Source organism: Moschus berezovskii, chromosome 3 (genome assembly GCF_049115385.1).
Source record: "Moschus berezovskii isolate FMDL1 chromosome 3, NW_MosBer_1.0, whole genome shotgun sequence".
Taxonomy (NCBI): domain Eukaryota; kingdom Metazoa; phylum Chordata; class Mammalia; order Artiodactyla; family Moschidae; genus Moschus; species Moschus berezovskii.
In genome coordinates this window covers 8687281-8706087 of record NC_142462.1, presented here as the reverse complement: position 1 = coordinate 8706087, position 18807 = coordinate 8687281, and positions in this window count along the sequence as shown.

Genomic DNA, 18807 nt, shown 5'->3' with positions numbered 1-18807 from the left:
GAAGAAAGCTTATCGCCAAAGAATTGATGCTTTTGAACTGTGGTGTTGGAGAAGTCTCCTGAGAGTCCCTTGTACTGCCAGGAGATCCAACCAGTCAATTCTAAGGGAGATCAATCCTGGGTGTTCATTGGAAGGACTGATGCTAAAGCTGAAGCTGCAATACTTTGGCCACCTCATGCGAAGAGTTGACTCACTGGAAAAGCCTTTGATGCTGGGAAAGGTTGGGGGCGGGAGGAGAAGGGGACGACCGAGAGTGAGATGGCTGGATGGCATCACCGACTCTGTTGACATGAGTTTGAGTGAACTCCGGGAGTTGGTGATGGACAGGGAGGCCTGGCGTGCTGTGATTCATGGGGTCGCAAAGAGTTGGACACGACTGAGCGACTGAACTGAACTGAACCAGTAAAATTACAGAAATATAAACTTTGTATGGAATTATTTAATTCGAAGCGGCAAGCAATCAACAAAGTCTGGTGACATGGACGATTCTTAGCAAGACACAGAGTACCAAAACTGATACAAGAAAAATTCAAAAGAACTGAGTAGTCTCATAACAAATAGAAAATTAAATTAGTAATCAAGATACCTCCTGCAAAGAAAAGTACATGTGTTCCCTGATGATGTTTACCATATATTTGAAGAATTAACACTAACCACTTATGAATGCTTCCAAAACGTAGAGGAAACACTTCTAAAATCAAAGATACCATTCTTACCCAGATGCTAAGCAAGTAAACCATTCATACACACACACACACACACAAAGACACTGTAAACCAAAATTCCTAATAAATACAGATTCAAAAATCCTCAGCAAAATACTAATAAAATGAATCTGGTAACATATAAGATAGATTGGGCACCGTGAACAAGTAAAATTTAACCTGGAAATTAATGATTGTTTAAACACATAAAAATCAGTCAGGTTAATAGACCATATTAATAGAATAAGAGATACAAATTATGATTGATTCAATAGCTGCAGAAAAAGTATTTGAAAAACTCCAATGCTATGCAACAAGCCAGGAATAGAAGATCACTTCCTCAGGTTTAAGAGGGACATCAGTGAAAAACTCATAGCTAACACTGAACTTCGGAGAAGGCAATGGCAAGCCAATCCAGTACTCTTGCCTAGAAAATCCCATGGATTGAGGAGCCTGGTAGGCTGCAGTCCATAGGGTCGCTAAGGGTCGGACACGACTGAGCGACTTCACTTTCACTTTTCACTTTCACACTTTGGAGAAGGAAATGGCAACCCACTCTAGTGTTATTGCCTAGAGAATCCCAGGGATGGGGGAGCCTGGTGGGCTGCCGTCTATGGGGTCACACAGAGTTGGACACAACTGAAGTGACTTACCAGCAACACTGAACTTAGTGGTGAAAGACTGAATTGTTTCTCCAAGATCAGGATGAGGACAAGCATGTTAATTTCCACCACTTCTATTCCAAAATGCACTGGAGGTTACTTAGACATGAAAAAACAACAAAAAGTTTAAACATGGAAAAAAAGTCATCAAGTCATCAAGATTTAAATGAGAGACTTAAAAGTATCTCTGTAGATATATATAGATATATATCGATAAAAATACGAAGGAATCCACCAAAATATTAAAATCAAGCAGATCAGTAATGATGCAAATTTCAAGTACATATACAAATGTCAAGTTCTATTTATTAGAAATGAACATCTGAAAAACAAATTAAAGAAAATTTAATGCTTAAATTTTTTCTTAATTTATTTTCTTGGAGGCAAATTACCTTACATTAATATATTGGTTGGTTTTCCATACATTGACATGAATCCCACCCTGGTGTACATGTGTTCCCTTTCTTGAAACCCCCTCCCACCTCCCTCTTCCCCATATCCTCCCTCCAGGTCATCCCCATGCACCAGCCCCAAGCATCCTATACATGCTACCATGCCATTCTCCCAAATCATCCCATCTTCACCCTTTCCCACAGAGTCCCAAAGACTGTTCTATACACCTATGTCTCTTTTGCAGTCTCATATACAGGGATAAGGCTACCATCTTTCTAAATTCCATATATATGCGTTAGTATACCGTATTGGTGTTTTTCTTTCTGGCTTACTTCACTCTGTATAATAGGCTCCAATTTCATCCACCTCATTAGAACTGATTCAAATGCATTCTTTTTGATGGCTGAAAAATGCTCCATTGTTTATATGTACCAGAGATTTCTTATCCATTCGTCTGCAGATGGACATCTAGGTTGCTTCCATGTCCTGGCTATTATAAACAGTGCTGCAATGAATATTGGAGTACATGTGTCTCTTTCAATTCTGGTTTCCTCGGTGTGTATGCCCAGGAGTGCGATTGCTGGATCATATGGCAGTTCTATTTCCAGTTTTTTGAGGAATCTCCACACTGTTCTCCATAGTGGCTGTACTAGTTTGCCTTCCCACCAACAGTGTAAGAGGGTTCCCTTCTCTCCACACCCTCTCCAGCATTTATTTCATGTATACTTTTGGATAGCAGCCATTCTGACTGGTGTGAAATGGTATCTCATTGTAGTTTTGATTTACATTTCTCTGATTATGAGGGATGTTGAGCATTTTTTCATGTGTTTGTTAGCCATCTTTATGTCTTCTTTGGAGAAATGTCTGTTTAGTTCTTTGGCCCATTTTTTGATTGGGTCACTTATTTTTCTGGAATTGAGCTGCAGGAGCTGCTTGTATATTTTGGAGATTAATCCTTTATCAGTTGCTTCAGTTGCTATTATTTTCTCCCATTCTGAAGGCTGTCTTTTCACCTTGCTTATAGTTTCCTTTGCTGTGCAGAAGCTTTTGATTTTAATTAGGTCCCATTTGTTTATTTTTGCTTTTATTTCCAATATTCTGGGAAGTGGGTCTTGGAGGATCCTGCTGTGATTTATGTCGGAGAGTGTTTTGCCTACGTTCTCCTCTAGGAGTTTTATAGAATCTGGTCTTACATTTAGCTCTCTAATCCATGTTGAGTTTATTTTGTTGTGTGGTGTTAGGAAGTGTTCTAGTTTCATTCTTTTGCAAGTGGCTGACCAGTTTTCCCAGCACCACTTGTTAAAGAGATTGTCTTTTCTCTATTTTATATTCTTGCCTCCTTTGTCGAAGATAAGGTGTCCAGAGGTGCGTGGATTTATCTCTGGGCTTTCTATTTTGTTCCATTGATCTAAATTTCTGTCTTTATGCCAGTACCATACTGTCTTGATGACTGTGGCTTTGTAGTAGAGCCTGAAGTCCGGCAGGTTAATTCCTCCAGTTCCATTCTTCTTCTTCAAGATTGCTTTGGCTATTCGAGGTTTTTTGTATTTCCATACAAATTGTGAGATTATTTGTTCTAGTTCTCTGAAAAATATCATTGGTAGCTTGATAGGGATTGCATTGAATGTATAAATTACTTTGGGTAGACTACTCATTTTCAAAATATTTATTCTTACAATCCACGAACATGGTATATTTCTCCATCTATTAGTGTCCTCTTTGGTTACTTTCACTAGTGTTTTATACTTTTCTATGTACAAGTCCTTTGTTTCCTTAGGTAGATATAGTCTTAAGTATTTAATTCTTTTTGTTGCAACAGTGAATGGAATAGTTTCCTTAATTTCTCTTTCTTTTTTCTAATTATTAGTGTATAGGAATGCAAGGGATTTCTGTGTGTTGATTTTAAATCCTGCAACTTTGCTGTATTCATTGATTAGCTCTAGTAGTTTTCTGGTAGAGTCTTTAGGGTTTTCTGTGTAGAGGATCATGTCATCAGCGAATAGTGAAACTTTTACTTCTTCTTTTCCAATTTGTAATCCTTTTATGTCTTTTTGTGCTCTGACTGCTGTAGCCAAAACTTCCAGAACTATGTTGAATAGTAGTGGTGAGAGTGGGCACCCTTGTCTTGTTCCTGACTTTAGGGGAAATTCTTTCAGTTTTTCACCTTTGAGGATAATGTTTGCTATGGGTTTGTCATATATAGCTTTTATTATGTTGAGATAGGTCCCTTGTATTCCCACTTTCTGGAGGGTTTTTATCATAAATGGATGTTGTATTTTGTCAAAGGCTTTCTCTGCATCTATTGAGATAATCATATGATTTTTATCTTTCAGTTTGTTAATGTGGTGTATTACGTTGATTGATTTGTGGATATTGAAGAATCCTTGCTTTCCTGGGATAAAGCCCACTTGGTCATGATGTATGATCTTCTTAATGTGTTGTTGGATTCTGATTACTAGGATTTTGTTAAGGATTTTTGCATCTATGTTCATCAGTGATATTGGCCTGGAGTTTTCTTTTTTTGTGGGATCTTTACCAGGTTTTGGGATTAGGGTGATAGTGGCCTCATAGAATGAGTTTGGAAGTTTTCCTTCTTCAGCAATTTTCTGGAAGAGTTTGAGTAGAATAGGTGTTAGCTCTTCTCAAAATTTTTGGTAGAATTCAGCTGTGAAGCTGTCTGGACCTGGGCTTTTGTTTGCTGGAAGATTTCTGATTACTTCCTCTAGTTCCATGCTTGTGATGGGTCTGTTCAAATTTTCTATTTCTTCCTGGTTCAGTTTTGGCAAGGTGTACTTTTCTAGGAATTCGTCCATTTCTTCCAAGTTATTCATTTTATTGCCATATAATTGCTGATAGTATTCTCTAATAATCCTTGTATTTCTGTGTTGTCGGTTGTAATCTCTCCATTTTCATTTCTAATTTTATTGGTTTGGTTCTTCTCCCTTTGTTTCTTGATGAGTCTGGCTAGAGGTTTGTCAATTTTATTTACCTTCTCAAAGAACCAGCTTTTTGCTTTGTTGATTTTTGCTATGGTCTCTTTTGTTTCTTTTGCATTTATCTCTGCCCTAATTTTTACATTTTCTTTCCTTCTACTAACCCTGGGGTTCTTCATTTCTTCCTTTTCTAGTTTCCTTAGATGTAGAGTTAGGTTATTTAGTTGACTTTTATCTTGTTTCTTGAGGTGTGCCTGTATTGCTATGAACTTCCCCCTTAGCACTGCTTTTAGAGTGTCCCAGAGGTTTTGGGATGTTGTGTTTTCATTTTCATTCATTTCTATGCATATTTTGATTTCTCTTTTCATTTCTTCTATGATTTGTTCATTATTCAGCAGCGTGTTGTTCAGCCTCCATATGTTGGCATTTTTAATAGTTTTTCTCCTATAATTGAGATCTAATCTTACTGCATTGTGGTCCGAAAAGATGCTTGGAATGATTTCAATTTTTTTAAATTTACCTACACTAGATTTATGGCCTAGGATGTGATCTATCCTGGAAAAGGTTCCCTGTGCACTTGAGAAGAAGTTGAAATTCATTGTTTGGGGTGAAATGTCCTATAGAGATCTATTAGATCTAACTAGTCTATTGTATCTTTTAAAGTTTGTGTTTCCTTGTTAATTTTCTGGTTAGTTGATCTATCCATAGATGTAAGTGGGGTATTAAAGTCTCCCACTATTTTTGTGTTATTGTTAATTTCCCCTTTCATACTTGTTAGTAATTGTCTTACGTATTGCGGAGCTCCTATGTTGGGTGCATAAATATTTATAATTGTTATATCTTCTTCTTGGATTGATCCTTTGATCATTATGTAGTTTCCTTCTTTGTCTCTTTTCACAACCTTTGTTTTAAAATCTATTTTATCTGATATGAATATTGTTACTCCTGCTTTCTTTTGGTCTTTATTTGCGTGGAATATCTTTTTCCAGCCCTTCACTTTCAGTTTGTATGTGTCCCTCGTTAAATATATGGGGGTCTTGTTTTTGTATCCATTCAGCCAGCCTTTGTCTTTTGGTTGGGGCATTCAACCCATTTACGTTTAAGGTGATTATTGATAAATATGATCCCATTGCCATTTTCTTTATTGTTTTGGGTTCGAGTTTATATACCATTTCTGTGTTTCCTGTCTAGAGAAGATCCTTTAGTATTTGTTGGAGAGCTGGTTTGGTGATGCCTAATTCTCTCAGCTTTTGCTTGTCTGTAAAGTTTGAAGCTCAACAATCAGAAAACAAAGATCATGGCATCTGGTCCCATCACTTCATGGGAAATAGATGGAAAAACATTGGAAACAGTGTCAGATTTTATTTTTTGGGGCTCCAAAATCACTGCAGATGCTGATTGCAGCCATGAAATTAAAAGATGCTTGCTCCTTGGAAGGAAAGTTATGACCAACCTTGATAGTATATTAAAAAGCAGAGACATTACTTTGCCAACCAAGGTCCGTCTAGTCAAGGCAATGGTTTTTCCCGTGGTCATGTATGGATGTGAGAGTTGGACTGTGAAGAAAGCAGAGCACTGAAGATTTGATGCTTTTGAAATGAGGTGTTGGAGAAGACTCTTCAGAGTCCCTTATACTGCAAGGAGATCCAACCAGTCCATTCTAAAGGAGATCAATCCTGGGTGTTCATTGGAAGGACTGATGCTAAAGCTGAAACTGCAATACTTTGGCCACCTCATGCGACAAGTTGACTCACTGGAAAAGACTCTGATTCTGGGAAAAGTTGGGGGCGGGAGGAGAAGGGGATGACGGAGAATGAGATGGCTGGATGGCATCACCCACTCTGTGGACATGAGTTTGAATGTACTCCGGGAGTTGGTGATGGACAGGGAGGCCTGGCGTGCTGTGATTCATGGGGTCGCGGAGAGTCGGACACGAATGAGCGACTGAACTGAACTGAAATGAAAGCTTTTGATTTCTCATTCATATTTGAATGAGATCCTTTTTGGGTATAGTAATCTGGGCTGTAGGTTACATTCTTTCATCAATTTAAGTATGTCTTGCCATTCCCTCCTGGCCTGAAGAGTTTCTGCTGAATGATCAGCTGTTATCCTTATGGGGATCCCCTTGTGTGTTATTTGTTGTTTTTCCCTTGCCGCTTTTAATATTTGTTCTTTGTGTTTGATCTTTGTTAATTTGATTAACATGTGCCTTGGAGTATTTCGCCTTGGGTTTATCCTGTTAGGGTCTCTCTGTGTTTCTTGGACTTGGGTGATTATTTCCTTCCCCATTTTAGGGAAATTTTCAACTATTATCTTTTCAAGTATTCTCTCATGGTCTTTCTTTTTGTCTTCTTCTTCTGGGACTCTTATGATTCGAATGTTGGGGCGTTTAATATTGTCCCATATGTCTGTAATATTGTCCTCATTTCTTTTAATTCTTTTTTCTTTTTCCATCTCTGTTTCATTTATTTCTACAATTCTGTCTTCTAGCTCACTTATCCTGTCTTCTGCCTCCGTTATTCTACTGTTTGTTCCCTCCAGAGAGTTTCTGATCTCATCTCTTGCATTATTCATTTTATATTGACTCTTTTTTATTTCCTCTAATTCCTTATTGAACATTTCTTGCATCTTCTCGATTCTTTTCTCTGGTTTATTTATCTGTAACTCCATTTTGCTTTCCAGATTTTGAATCATTTTCACAATTAAATTTCAAAATTCTTTATCGGGTAGGTTCCCAATATCTGCCTCTTTTGTTTGTTTGTGGGCATTTATCCTGTTCCTTTACTTGCTGGGTATTTCTCTGCCTCTTCATCTTGCTTATATTGCTGTGTTCGAGGTGGCCTTTCTGTCTTCTGGCACTTCGTGGAGTTCTCTTTATTATGTAGTTACCTTGTTGTGTGTGGGGTTGGATGGGGACTTATCAATGTTCCCTGGTTAGGGAAGCTTGTGTGGATGTTCTGGTGGGTGGAGCTGGATTTCTTCTCTCTGGAGTGCAATGAAGTGTCCAATAATATGTTTGGTATGTCAGTGGATTTGGAGTGGCTTTGGGCAGTCTGTATATTGAAGCTCAGTGCTATTCTCCTGTGTTGCTGGATAGTTTGCGTAGTATGTCTTTCACAGAAACTTGTTGACCCTTGGGTGGTGCCTGGTTTCAGTGTATGTTTCGAGGCATTTGATGAGTACCTATCAATTAATGTTCTCTGGAACAGGAGATCTCTGGTGTTTTCAGGATTTGGACTTAAGCCTCGCCTCTGCGTTTCAGTCTTATTCTTGCAGTAGGCTCAAGGCTTCTCCCTCTGTTACTTCCAAGGCAGTTCCTTCTGTTGAAAAAGCTCTTCTGCTTTCTAGTCTCCTCAGTGTCTAATTCCCGTCCTGACACCAGGATGTGGTGGTGGACACTTTTTTATTTTTCCCAGCTCACCTGTTCAGTCCTGCTGTGGGGAGGGAGGAACGCAGCTAACAAATATCCCTGGCGTCTGTGGGGAGTGCTCGCAGTGTCTCGGCTACACTGGGAATGCTCCCACTCGAGGCATGTGTGCTTTCCCTGTTTATGCTGCTTAGGCTCTAGGTTGCTCTGCTGGGAGTTGCCCGCAGCTGGCGCTGGGTTGCATGCAACTCCCAGGTCTGAGCAGCTCAGGTTCAGGTCCTCAGGTACTCCACAAAGGCACAGACTTGGTTGGGCCTGCGTTTTGTGCCTTCCCCGGTCCAACCAGCTCAGGTGACCAGGCATTTGGTGAGTGTGGTCGCTGCAAATTATTGCCTTCCCAGTCCCTGCCACTCGGTTTTCTTGGAGTACAACCGGCACATTTTCTTAGGTAGATATTGACCGGCCTGAAGCCAAGAAGTCCTGGCCAGCAAGGAAACCTGCCTGCAGCTTGGCATGGGAAGACTCTCTGGGGCCTCGGCTGCCCCCGCCCCGGCACTGGCTGCCCTTCCTGCCTGCGTCGGCGGGGGATGGGGGATGGGGGATGGGCCGCCCGCTGCCGGCTTGCTCCGCTCATGGCTCTGTTCTATGGGTGGGGTGGCGGAGTCCTGGGTTGTGGCTTTTTGCAGGCTTTTTATTGCCTTTTTGCCTTTTAGCTGCAGCCAAAAACATCTATTTTTGTTTCATTGACTATGCCAAAGCCTTTGACTGTGTGGATCACAATAAACTGTGGAACATTCTGAAAGAGGTGGGAATACCAGACCACCTGACCTGCCTCTAGAGAAACCTATATGCAGGTCAGGAAGCAACAGTCAGAACTTGACATGGAACAACAGACTGGTTCCAAATAGGAAAAGGAGTATGTCAAGGCTGTATTTTATCACCTTGCTTATTTAACTTATATGCAGAGTACATCATGAAGAACGCTGGGCTGGAAGAAGCACAAGCTGGAATCAAGATTTCCGGGAGAAATATCAATAACCTCGGATATGCAGATGATACAGCCCTTATGGCAGAAAGTGAAGAGGAACTAAAAACCCTCTTAATGAAAGTGAAAGAGGAGAGTGAAAAGTTTGGCTTGAAGCTCAACATTCAGAAAACAAAGATCATGGCATCTGGTCCCATCACTTCATCAAAAATAGATGGAAAAGCAGTGGAAACAATGTCAGAATTTATTTTTTGGGGCTCCAAAATCACTGCAGATGCTGATTGCAGCCATGAAATTAAAAGACACTTACACCTTGGAAGGAAAGTTATGACCAACCTAGATAGCATATTAAAAAGCAGAGACATTACTTTGCCAACCAAGGTCCGTCTAGCCAAGGCTATGGCTTTTCCTGTGGTCATGTATGGATGTGAGAGTTGGACTGTGAAGAAAGCTGATCGCCAAAGAAGTGATGCTTTTGAACTGTGGTGTTGGAGAAGACTCTTGAAATTCCCTTGGACTGCAAGGAGATCCAACCAGTACATTCTAAAGGAGATCAATCCTGGGTATTCATTGGAAGGACTGATGCTAAAGCTGAAACTGCAATACTTTGGCCACCTCATGCAATGAGTTGACTCACTGGAAAAGACTCTGATGCTGGGAAAGTTTGGGGGCGGGAGGAGAAGGGGACGACCGAGAATGAGATGGTTGGATGTCATCACCGACTCTGTGGACATGAGTTTGAGTGAACTCCGGGAGTTGGTGATGGACAGGAAGCCCTGGCATGCTGTGATTCATGGGGTCGCGGAGAGTTGGACATGACTGAGCGACTGAACTGAACTGAACTGGTCGCTATCTTAAGTTCACACCCTCAGTTTGCCCTGGGGCATTCAGGCCCGGTTCTCCTTCTAAGCGCCACCGCTCCTTGTCCCTCTATGTGCTGCTGCAGCGCCTCCCTACCCAGCCCCCACCTGCTAGTGGTGGGTGCGGGTGTCTGCGCTGCTTCTCCGCTGAGAGTTTCCTCTGGGCAATTAGTCTGTGAGTTTTAATTATTTATGTCTTTTGTCTCCCAGTTATGCAGCCCTCTGAGGTTCCACTCGCTACTGTTTCCAGGTGTTTGGAAACTTATCTCTTTTTTTTTTTTAAGCCTCCCTTCCCAGGATGGAGCTCTGTCCCTCCCTCTTTTGTCTCTCTTTTTATCTTTTATACTATTTCCTATCTCTTTTCCATGACTATGGGCTGCTTTTCTGAGTGCCTGATGCTAGAGATGCCGGCCCCGGTGCAATTGACCACGCATAGAATCTTGGTCAAGAGGAGCTACACCACATCCAAGATTAGGGCTGTGGCCAAGAGGAGCTGTCCCACGTCCGAGAGGCGGTGGGTGCGCAGGCACAGGAGGGCCGAGAGGAGCTACTCTACATTCAAGGTCACGAGGGGCCGCCTTGAGGAGATACCCCTCGTCCAAGGTAAGGTACAGCAGCTGTACTTTGCTGGAGCAGCTGTGAAGAGATACTCCATGACCAAGGTAAGTGAAACCCAAATAAGAGGGTATGTATTGGGACGGGGCATTAGAGGGCAGACACACAGAAATCATAATCACAAAAAATTAGTTGATCTGATCATATGGACCACTATCCTGTCTAACTCAATGAAGCTAAGCCATGCCGTGTGGGGCCACCCAAGACAGACGGGTCATGGTGGAGAGGTCTGACAGAATGTGATCCGCTGGAGAAGAGAATGACAAACCACTTCAATATACTTGCCTTGAGAACCCCATGAACAGTATCAAAATCCAAAATGATAGGATAGTGAATGAGGAATTCCCTAGGTCGGTAGGTGCCCAGAATGCTACTGGAGATCAGTGGAGAAATAACTCCAGGAAGAATGAAGGGATGGAGCCAAAGCAAAACAAATACCCAGTTGTGGATGTGACTGATGCTAGAAGCAAGATCCAATGCTGAAAGAGCAATATTGCATAGGAACCTGGAATGTTAGGTCCATGAATCAAGGCAAATTGGAAGTGGTCGAACAGGAGATGGCAAGAGTGAACGTTGACATTCTAGGAATCAGTGAACTAAGATGGACTGAAATGGGTGAATTTAACTCACATGACCATTATATCTACTACTGTGGGCAGGAAACCCTTAGAAGAAATGGAGTAGCCATCATGATCAACAAAAGAGTCCGAAATGCAGTACTTGGATGCAATCTTAAAAACGACAGAATTATTTCTGTTCGTTTCCAAGGCAAACCATTCAATATTACAGTAATCCAAGTCTATGCCCTAACCAGTAATGCTGAAGAAGCTGGAGTTGAACAGTTCTATGAAGACCTACAAGACCTTTTAGAAATAACACGCAGAAAAGATGTCCTTTTCATTATAGGGGACAGGAATGCAAAAGTAGGAAGTCAAGAAACACCTGGAGTAACTGGCAAATTTGGTCGTGGGGCATGAAATGAAACAGGGCAAAGGCTAATAGAGTTTTGCCAAGAAAACTCACTGGTCATAGCAAACACCCTCTTCCAACAACACAAGAGAAGACTCTACACATGGACATCACCAGATGGTCAACACTGAAATCAGATTGATTATATTCTTTGCAGCCAAAGATGGAGAAGCTCTATACAGTTAGCAAAAAGAAGACCAGGAGCTGACTGTGGCTCAGATCATGAACTCCTTATTAAGAAATTCAGACTTAAATTGAAGAAAGTAGGGAAAACCACTAGACCATTCAGATATGACCTAAATCAAATCCCTTATGATTATACAGTGGAAGTGAGAAATAGATTTAAGGGTCTAGATCTGATGGACAGAATGCCTGATGAACTCTGGACGGAGATTCGTGACATTGTACAGGAGACAGGGACCAAGACAATCCCCATGGAAAAGAAATGCAAAAAAGCAAAATGGCTGTCTGAGGGGGCCTTACAAATAGCTGTGAAAAGAAGAGAAGTGAAAAGTAAAGGAGGAAAAAAAAGATATAAGCATCTGAATGCAGAGTTCCAAAGAATAGCAAGGAGAGATAAGAAAGCCTTCCTCAGTGATCAATGCAAAGAAATAGAGGAAAACAACAGAATAGGAAAAACAAGAGATCTCTTCAAGAAAATTAGAGATTCCAAGGGAACATTTCATGCAAAGATGGGCTCGATAAAGGACAGAAATGGTATGGACCTAACAGAAGCAGAAGATATTAAGAAGAGGTGGCAAGAATACACAGAAGAACTGTACAAAAAAGATCTTCATGACCAAGTTAGTCACGATAACGTGATCACTGTCCTAGAGCCAGACATCTTGGAATGTGAAGTCAAGTGGGCCTTAGAAAGCATCACGACGAACAAAGCTAGTGGAGGTGATGGAATTCCAGTTGAGCTATTTCAAACCTTGAAAGATGATGTTGTGAAAGTGCTGCACTCAGTATGCCAGCAAATTTGGAAAACTCAGTAATGGCCACAGGACTGGAAAAGGTCAGTCTTATTCCAATCCCAAAGAAAGGGAATGCCAAAGAATGCACAGACTACCGAACAATTGCACTCATCTCACACACTAGTAAAGTCATGCTCAAAATTCTCCAAGCTAGGCTTCAGCAATATGTGAATCGTGAACTTCCAGATGTTCAAGCAGGTTTTAGAAAAGGCAGAGGCACCAGAGTTCAAATTGCCAACATCCGTTGGATCATGGAGAAAGCAAGAGAGTTCCAGAAAAACATCTATTTGTGCTTCATTGACTATGCCAAGGCCTTTGACTGTGTGGATCACAATAAACTGTGGAACATTCTGAAAGAGATGGGAATACTAGACCACCTGATCTGCCTCTTGAGAAACTTGTATGCAGGTCAGGAAGCAACAGTGAGAACTGGACATGGAACAGACTGGTTCCAAATAGGAAAAGGAGTATCTCAACGTTGTATATAGTCACCCTGCTTATTTAACTTATATGCAGAGTACATCATGAGGAAGGCTGGGCTGGAAGAAGCACAAGCTGGAATCAAGAATGCTGGGAGAAATATCAATAAACTCATATATGCAGATGACACCACCCTTATGGCAGAAAGGGAAGAGGAACTCAAAGGCTTCTTGATGAAAGTGAAAGAGGAGAGTGAAAAGGTTGGCTTGAAGCTCAACATACAGAAAACAAAGATCATGGCATCTGGTCCCATCACTTCATGGGAAATAGAATGGGAAACAGTGGAAACCGTGTCAGACTTTAGTATTTTGGGCTCCAAAATCACTGCGGATGCTGATTGCAGCCATGAAATTAAAAGACGCTTACTCCTTGGAAGGAAGTTATGACCAGCTTAGATTGCATATTAAAAAGTAGAGACACTACTTTGCCAACCAAGGTCCGTCTAGTCAAGGCTATGGTTTTTCCCGTGGTCATATATGGATGTGAGAGCTGGACTGTGAAGAAAGCTGATCGCTGAAGAATTGATGCTTTTGAACTATGGTGTTGGAGAAGACTCTTGAGATTCCCTTGGACTGCAAGGAGGTCCAACCAGTCCATTCTAGAGGAGATCAATCCTGGGTATTGATTGGAAGGACTTATGCTAAAGCTGAAACTGCAATACTTTGGCCACCTCATGCGATGAGTTGACTCACTGGAAAAGACTCTGATGCTTTTGGGGAGCAATTGGGGGTAGGAGAAGACGTGGACGACAGAGAATGAGGTGGCTGGATGACATCACCGACTCGATGGACATGAGTTTGATTCAACTGCGGGAGTTTGTGATGAACAGGGAGGCCTGGCCTGCTGTGGTTCATGGTGTCGCTGAGTCAGACACGACTGAGTGATTGAACTGAACTGAACTGAACTGATGTCCTCTGCCGGTATTCAGAAGTTGTTTTGTGGGATTTACTCAGCTTTCAAATGTTCTTTTGCTGATTTTGTGGGGGAGAAAATGGTCGTCCCGTCCTATTCCTCTGCCATCCTCCCGTGCTCCCTTAAATTTAATTTATTGTATCTTCAAACACAATAAAACATTTAGGAATGTATCCGACAAAAGAATGACAATGCTTGTGTGGATAAAACTATAAATCATCACTGAAAAAAATTAAAGAAAACTCAAATACATGGAAATATCAGGGGAGTGTGTGATTTGCTCGTTTCTGTCAATGAGGCAAAAATTTGAAACAGTGGACCAGTATTACAGCATGATTCAGTTGAGTTGAGTTGAGTTCAGTTCAGTCGCTGTCGTGTCTGACTCTTTGAGACCCCATGAATCACAGCACACCAGGCCTCCCTGTCCATCACAAACTCCCGGTGTTCACCCAAACTCATGTCCATCGAGTTGGGGATGCCATCCAGCCATCTCATTCTCTGTCGTCCCCTTCTCCTCCCGCCCCCAGTCCCTCCCAGCATCAGATTCTTTTCCAGTGAGTAAACTCGTTGCATGAGTTGGCCAGAGTATTGGAGTTTCAGCTTTAGTGTCAGTACCTCCAGTGAACACCCAGGACTGATCTCATTTAGAATGGACTGGTTGGATCTCCTTGCAGTACAAGGGACTCTCAAGAGTGTTCTCCAACACCACTGTTCAAAATTCTTCGGCGCTCAGCTTTCTTCACAGTCCAACTCTCACATCCATACATGACCACTGGAAAACGCATAGCCTTGATTAGACGGACCTTTGTTGGCAAAGTAATGTCTCTGCTTTTTAATATGCTATCTAGGTTGGTCACAACCCTCCTTCCAAGTAGTAAGCGTCTTTTAATTTCGTGACTGCAATCAGCATCTGCAGTGATTTTGGAGCCCCCCAAAAATAAAGTCTGACACTGTTTCCACTCTTTCCCCTTCTATTTCCCAGGAAATGATGGGACCAGATACCATGATCTTTGTTTTCTGAATGTTGAGCTTCAAGCCAACCTTTTCACTCTCCTCTTTCACTTTCATCAAGAGGCTTTTGAGTTCCTCTTCACTTTCTGCCATAAGGGTGGTGTCATCTGCATAACTGAGGTTATTGATATTTCTCCCGGCAATCTTGATTCCAGCTTGTTCTTCTTCCAGCCCAGCGTTCCTTATGATGTACTCTGCATAGAAGTTAAATATCTACGTTACACCTCAGCTTTATTTGGCAACCAAAGGAAAATACATCCTCCATGAATGAGTGCAGGCTGACCCAAAAGAAGAGAGGGTCTCAATTTTGGTTCCTCTTTTTTTATGATTTTTTCTCCTCCCCGTGAGCCTCCCCTATGTAAATTGGGCTAGCCAGGAGGACTGCTTGTTTCACATGAAGTTTTCAGTCCTGTCCTTAGATTTTCTTTCGTTCTATTTTCCTTTCTTTGTCTTTTAGCCACCAACGTTTTGAACTATTTTTTCCTATTCTAACTACCTAACATTCCGCCTTTAACAGAGGGAGGTTAATTTTTTGAGATTAGAAGCGTTGAGGTCTCTCTTGTTACTTCCTGCTGAGTTGGGATGGAAAGGGCAACAGGCCTCCTCCTGTTAGTCTCAAGCCTCAGAGTTCTTATTGCAGTGTCCATCTCAAGATGAGTGATATTTTCCATGGTCTGGTGTAGTTTTATATATCCTTGTGGAACTGGCATTGGCAGAGACAAAACGAGTGAGACAATTGATAATACATGGAGCAATCATAAGCAGCATCAATATGGTGATAATAAAGATTAGTAAGGGCATTATCCAACTCCAAATTCCCCCATTCCAGGAGAAGGAGCCCCCAGAGAGAGATTTTAACCACTCTGAAAACTCTAGCTCGTTCTTTGAGATACTATAGGATTTGAATGTTTTTCTTGAGCACTGTGAGATTTTCTTTAACTTAGCTGGAGGTATTTACCCAGAAAAAATACATCAAATTCAAGATGGTTCAAGTTTTTCCTTGTTCAGGGTTCAAGAAATTTATCTTCTTTCTATTTTGGAGTACAACCCCTGCCGATCTGTGTTGGATTTTTAGAGCTATCCTGAGAAATCTTATCCCCAGAAGCTTAATTTTGGGGATGTTCACTAGAATGACACTCATTTGTAGTCTTGAATAGGTATATGAGAGCTCCCAGTGGTTCACAGGTGTATTGAGCGTCCTCTTCTGTTTCCTTCCACAGCTTGACTCACGAGTAGTGAACACAGGAGTCTTGTTCTGGTACCTTGACTGCTGTGGGATTGGAAAGTATTACAGGGTAGGGTCCCTTCCATATGGGCTGGTGTTGAACCTTTGGGGACCCATCCTTCCATACTTTAATTAAGACTTGAATCTCTGGAGCATATAATGGTGGCTCTTTAGAATCTTTTGGGTCCTGGTTGACACCACACAAGCATAAATTTGTTGGAATTGCCCAATGGCCATGGCATAAGACCAGGCAGTCAAAGCCTCTGGATCTAGGAAGAGGTCATTAATGTAAACAAAATATCCCCCATATAGCACCCTGTAAGGACTAAACAACCTGTTCCTTAGGGGAAATATGGTGTGGAGGAGAGCTATTGGTAAAGCCTCTTTCCATCCCAGGGAGGTTTCCTGTGCTTTTATCATTGATTTTAAGCATTTTTGTTGGCTCTTTCTACTTTTCCTGAAGACTGAGGCCTCCAGGCACAATGGAGGTAATAAGTAATGCCCGATGTTTTAGAAACCCTTGGAATGACCATAGAAGTAAATGATGTCCCATTGTCACTTTGTAATGACCTGGGCAGACAAAATCTTGAAATGATTTCATAGAGCAGTTGTTTTTTACCACCTCCTCAGCCTTCTCAGTCCATGTGGGAAAGCCTTCAATCCATACTGTGAATGTATCTATCATGACTAATTAATAGTAATATTAATACCCTTGAGAAACTGGCATCTGGGTGAAGTCCATCTATCAGTCCTCTCCCGAGTAGGTCCCACACTGTTTTATAAGCTGAGCCAGCTGGAGTCTTCTAGCTCCTTGGGAGTTGTTTAATTGGCAAGTGGGACAAGAGAAGACCACTTGCCTTACAGTCATTTGGAGGCCTGTTTTGGAGGCCTGTTCCTCTGAATGTTCTTTCTAGTCATCCTTGGAGGGTTTTCTCCCTTAACTGAGTAATGGCATGTAAGTAGTTTACCAACTTCCATTGGAGGTTCCCAGGCAGTAAAAGGAGTCCCTCCTTTTGGAACTACCCCAAATGATCTCTTTGAAAGCCCTCACTCTTAGCTTTAAGCGTCTCATCTTCAGTTTATGAAGGAGTTTCTGGCAAATTAGTCTGTAGAACTAAGGTGGCAACATCTATTAGGTCATTGTTCTGAGATTCTGCTCTCTTAGCTGCCTGATTGGCTGCTTGGATTCCTTGTGCCACTTCTGTGCTCCCTTTTTGGTGTCCTTTACAGTGGGAGACTGAAACCTCAGTGGGCGGATGGACTTCCTCCAAGAGCCTAAGAATTTGGTCACTGTATTTGATTGGGGACCCTCTGGTGGTCAAGTCGCCTCTTTCTTTCCAAATAGCAGCATGTGCATGTAGCACCACAAAGGCATACTTGGAGATGATGAAAATGGTTACTCTTTTTCCTTTTCCCAGCTCTAAAGCTCAAGTCAGGTATGTGAACTCATCCAATTGGGCTGTAGTACCTGGTAGCAAAGGTTTAGCCTCTATGGTCTCAAAATTGGAGACTACTGCATACCCGGATCTTCTTTTTCTATCCAAGACAAAGCTGCTTCCATAAGTGTACCAGATTTCCTCAGGATTGGTCAGAGGATCTTCTGACAATCCCTCTTAGGGTTTTGTCCCGTGGTCCAAGGTTTCTAGGCAAGAGTTAAAGGGGAGAGAGTCCTCAGGGGTGGGCAGAAATGTAGATGGGTTAAGAATGTCACAAGGGGATATATAGTCAGGCCTGGATTTTCCATCAGCACTACTTGGTATCTGAGGATCCTTTGATCAGACATCCATGAATGGCCTCTCCCATTTAGGAGTTGTTCTACTTGGTGGTAGGTAAAAATAGTTTGCTCCCAAAAGAGAGTTGTAAAGCTTCTTCTATCAGGACTGCAATAGCTGCAAGATTTCGGAGACAGGAAGGCCAGCTTTGGATAGTTGGATTGAGCCTCTTGGATAAGTAAGCTACAGGCTGGGGCTCAGGTCCCAACCTTTGAGTTAATACTCCCAAGACAATTCCTTCCTTTTTGTGAACATAAAGTTGGAATGCTTTTTCTGGGTCTGGCAACCCCAAGGCTTGAGTTGAGGCTTGTTTTAGTGTAGCCTCTGCCTTCTTTTGAGGATTTCCCCACATAAATGGGATTGAATCATTTTGTCCCATCAAGCTTATATATAAGGGCTGGGCAATTAGACCATAGTTGGGTATCGAGATTCTACAATAACCTGTTAGCCCCAGAAAAGCTTGCAATTGTTTTTGAGTCATGGTGGAGAGAAACTGGAGGATTCCTTTCACTCAATCAGAGGACAACCTCCTGGACCCATGTGTAATCTGAACTCCCAGGGAAGTGACTTTGTCTCAACCATCTGTGCCTTAGCATGGGAGACTTTATATCCCCTATCTGCCAAAATGTTTAGAACCTGAATTGCATGTTGTTAGGCATTTTTCTCATCTGGAGAGCAGATTAGTAGGTCATCTACATATTTCAAAATTTTCTCATTAGGTCCCAGGTCCAGATCTAGGAGATCCCTGCTAAAAGCTGCCCAAACATGTGAGGGCTATCTCTGAACCCATGAGGTAATCCCGTTTAAGTCATCTGTTGGTGTTTTTATCCTGGAGCCTTCCATTGAAAGGCAAAAAGATACTGGGATTCTTTAGCCAGTGGTATGCAAACATGAGAGACGCCGGCTCCGGCGGCGCAGATGCGAGAGACACCGGCTCCGCAC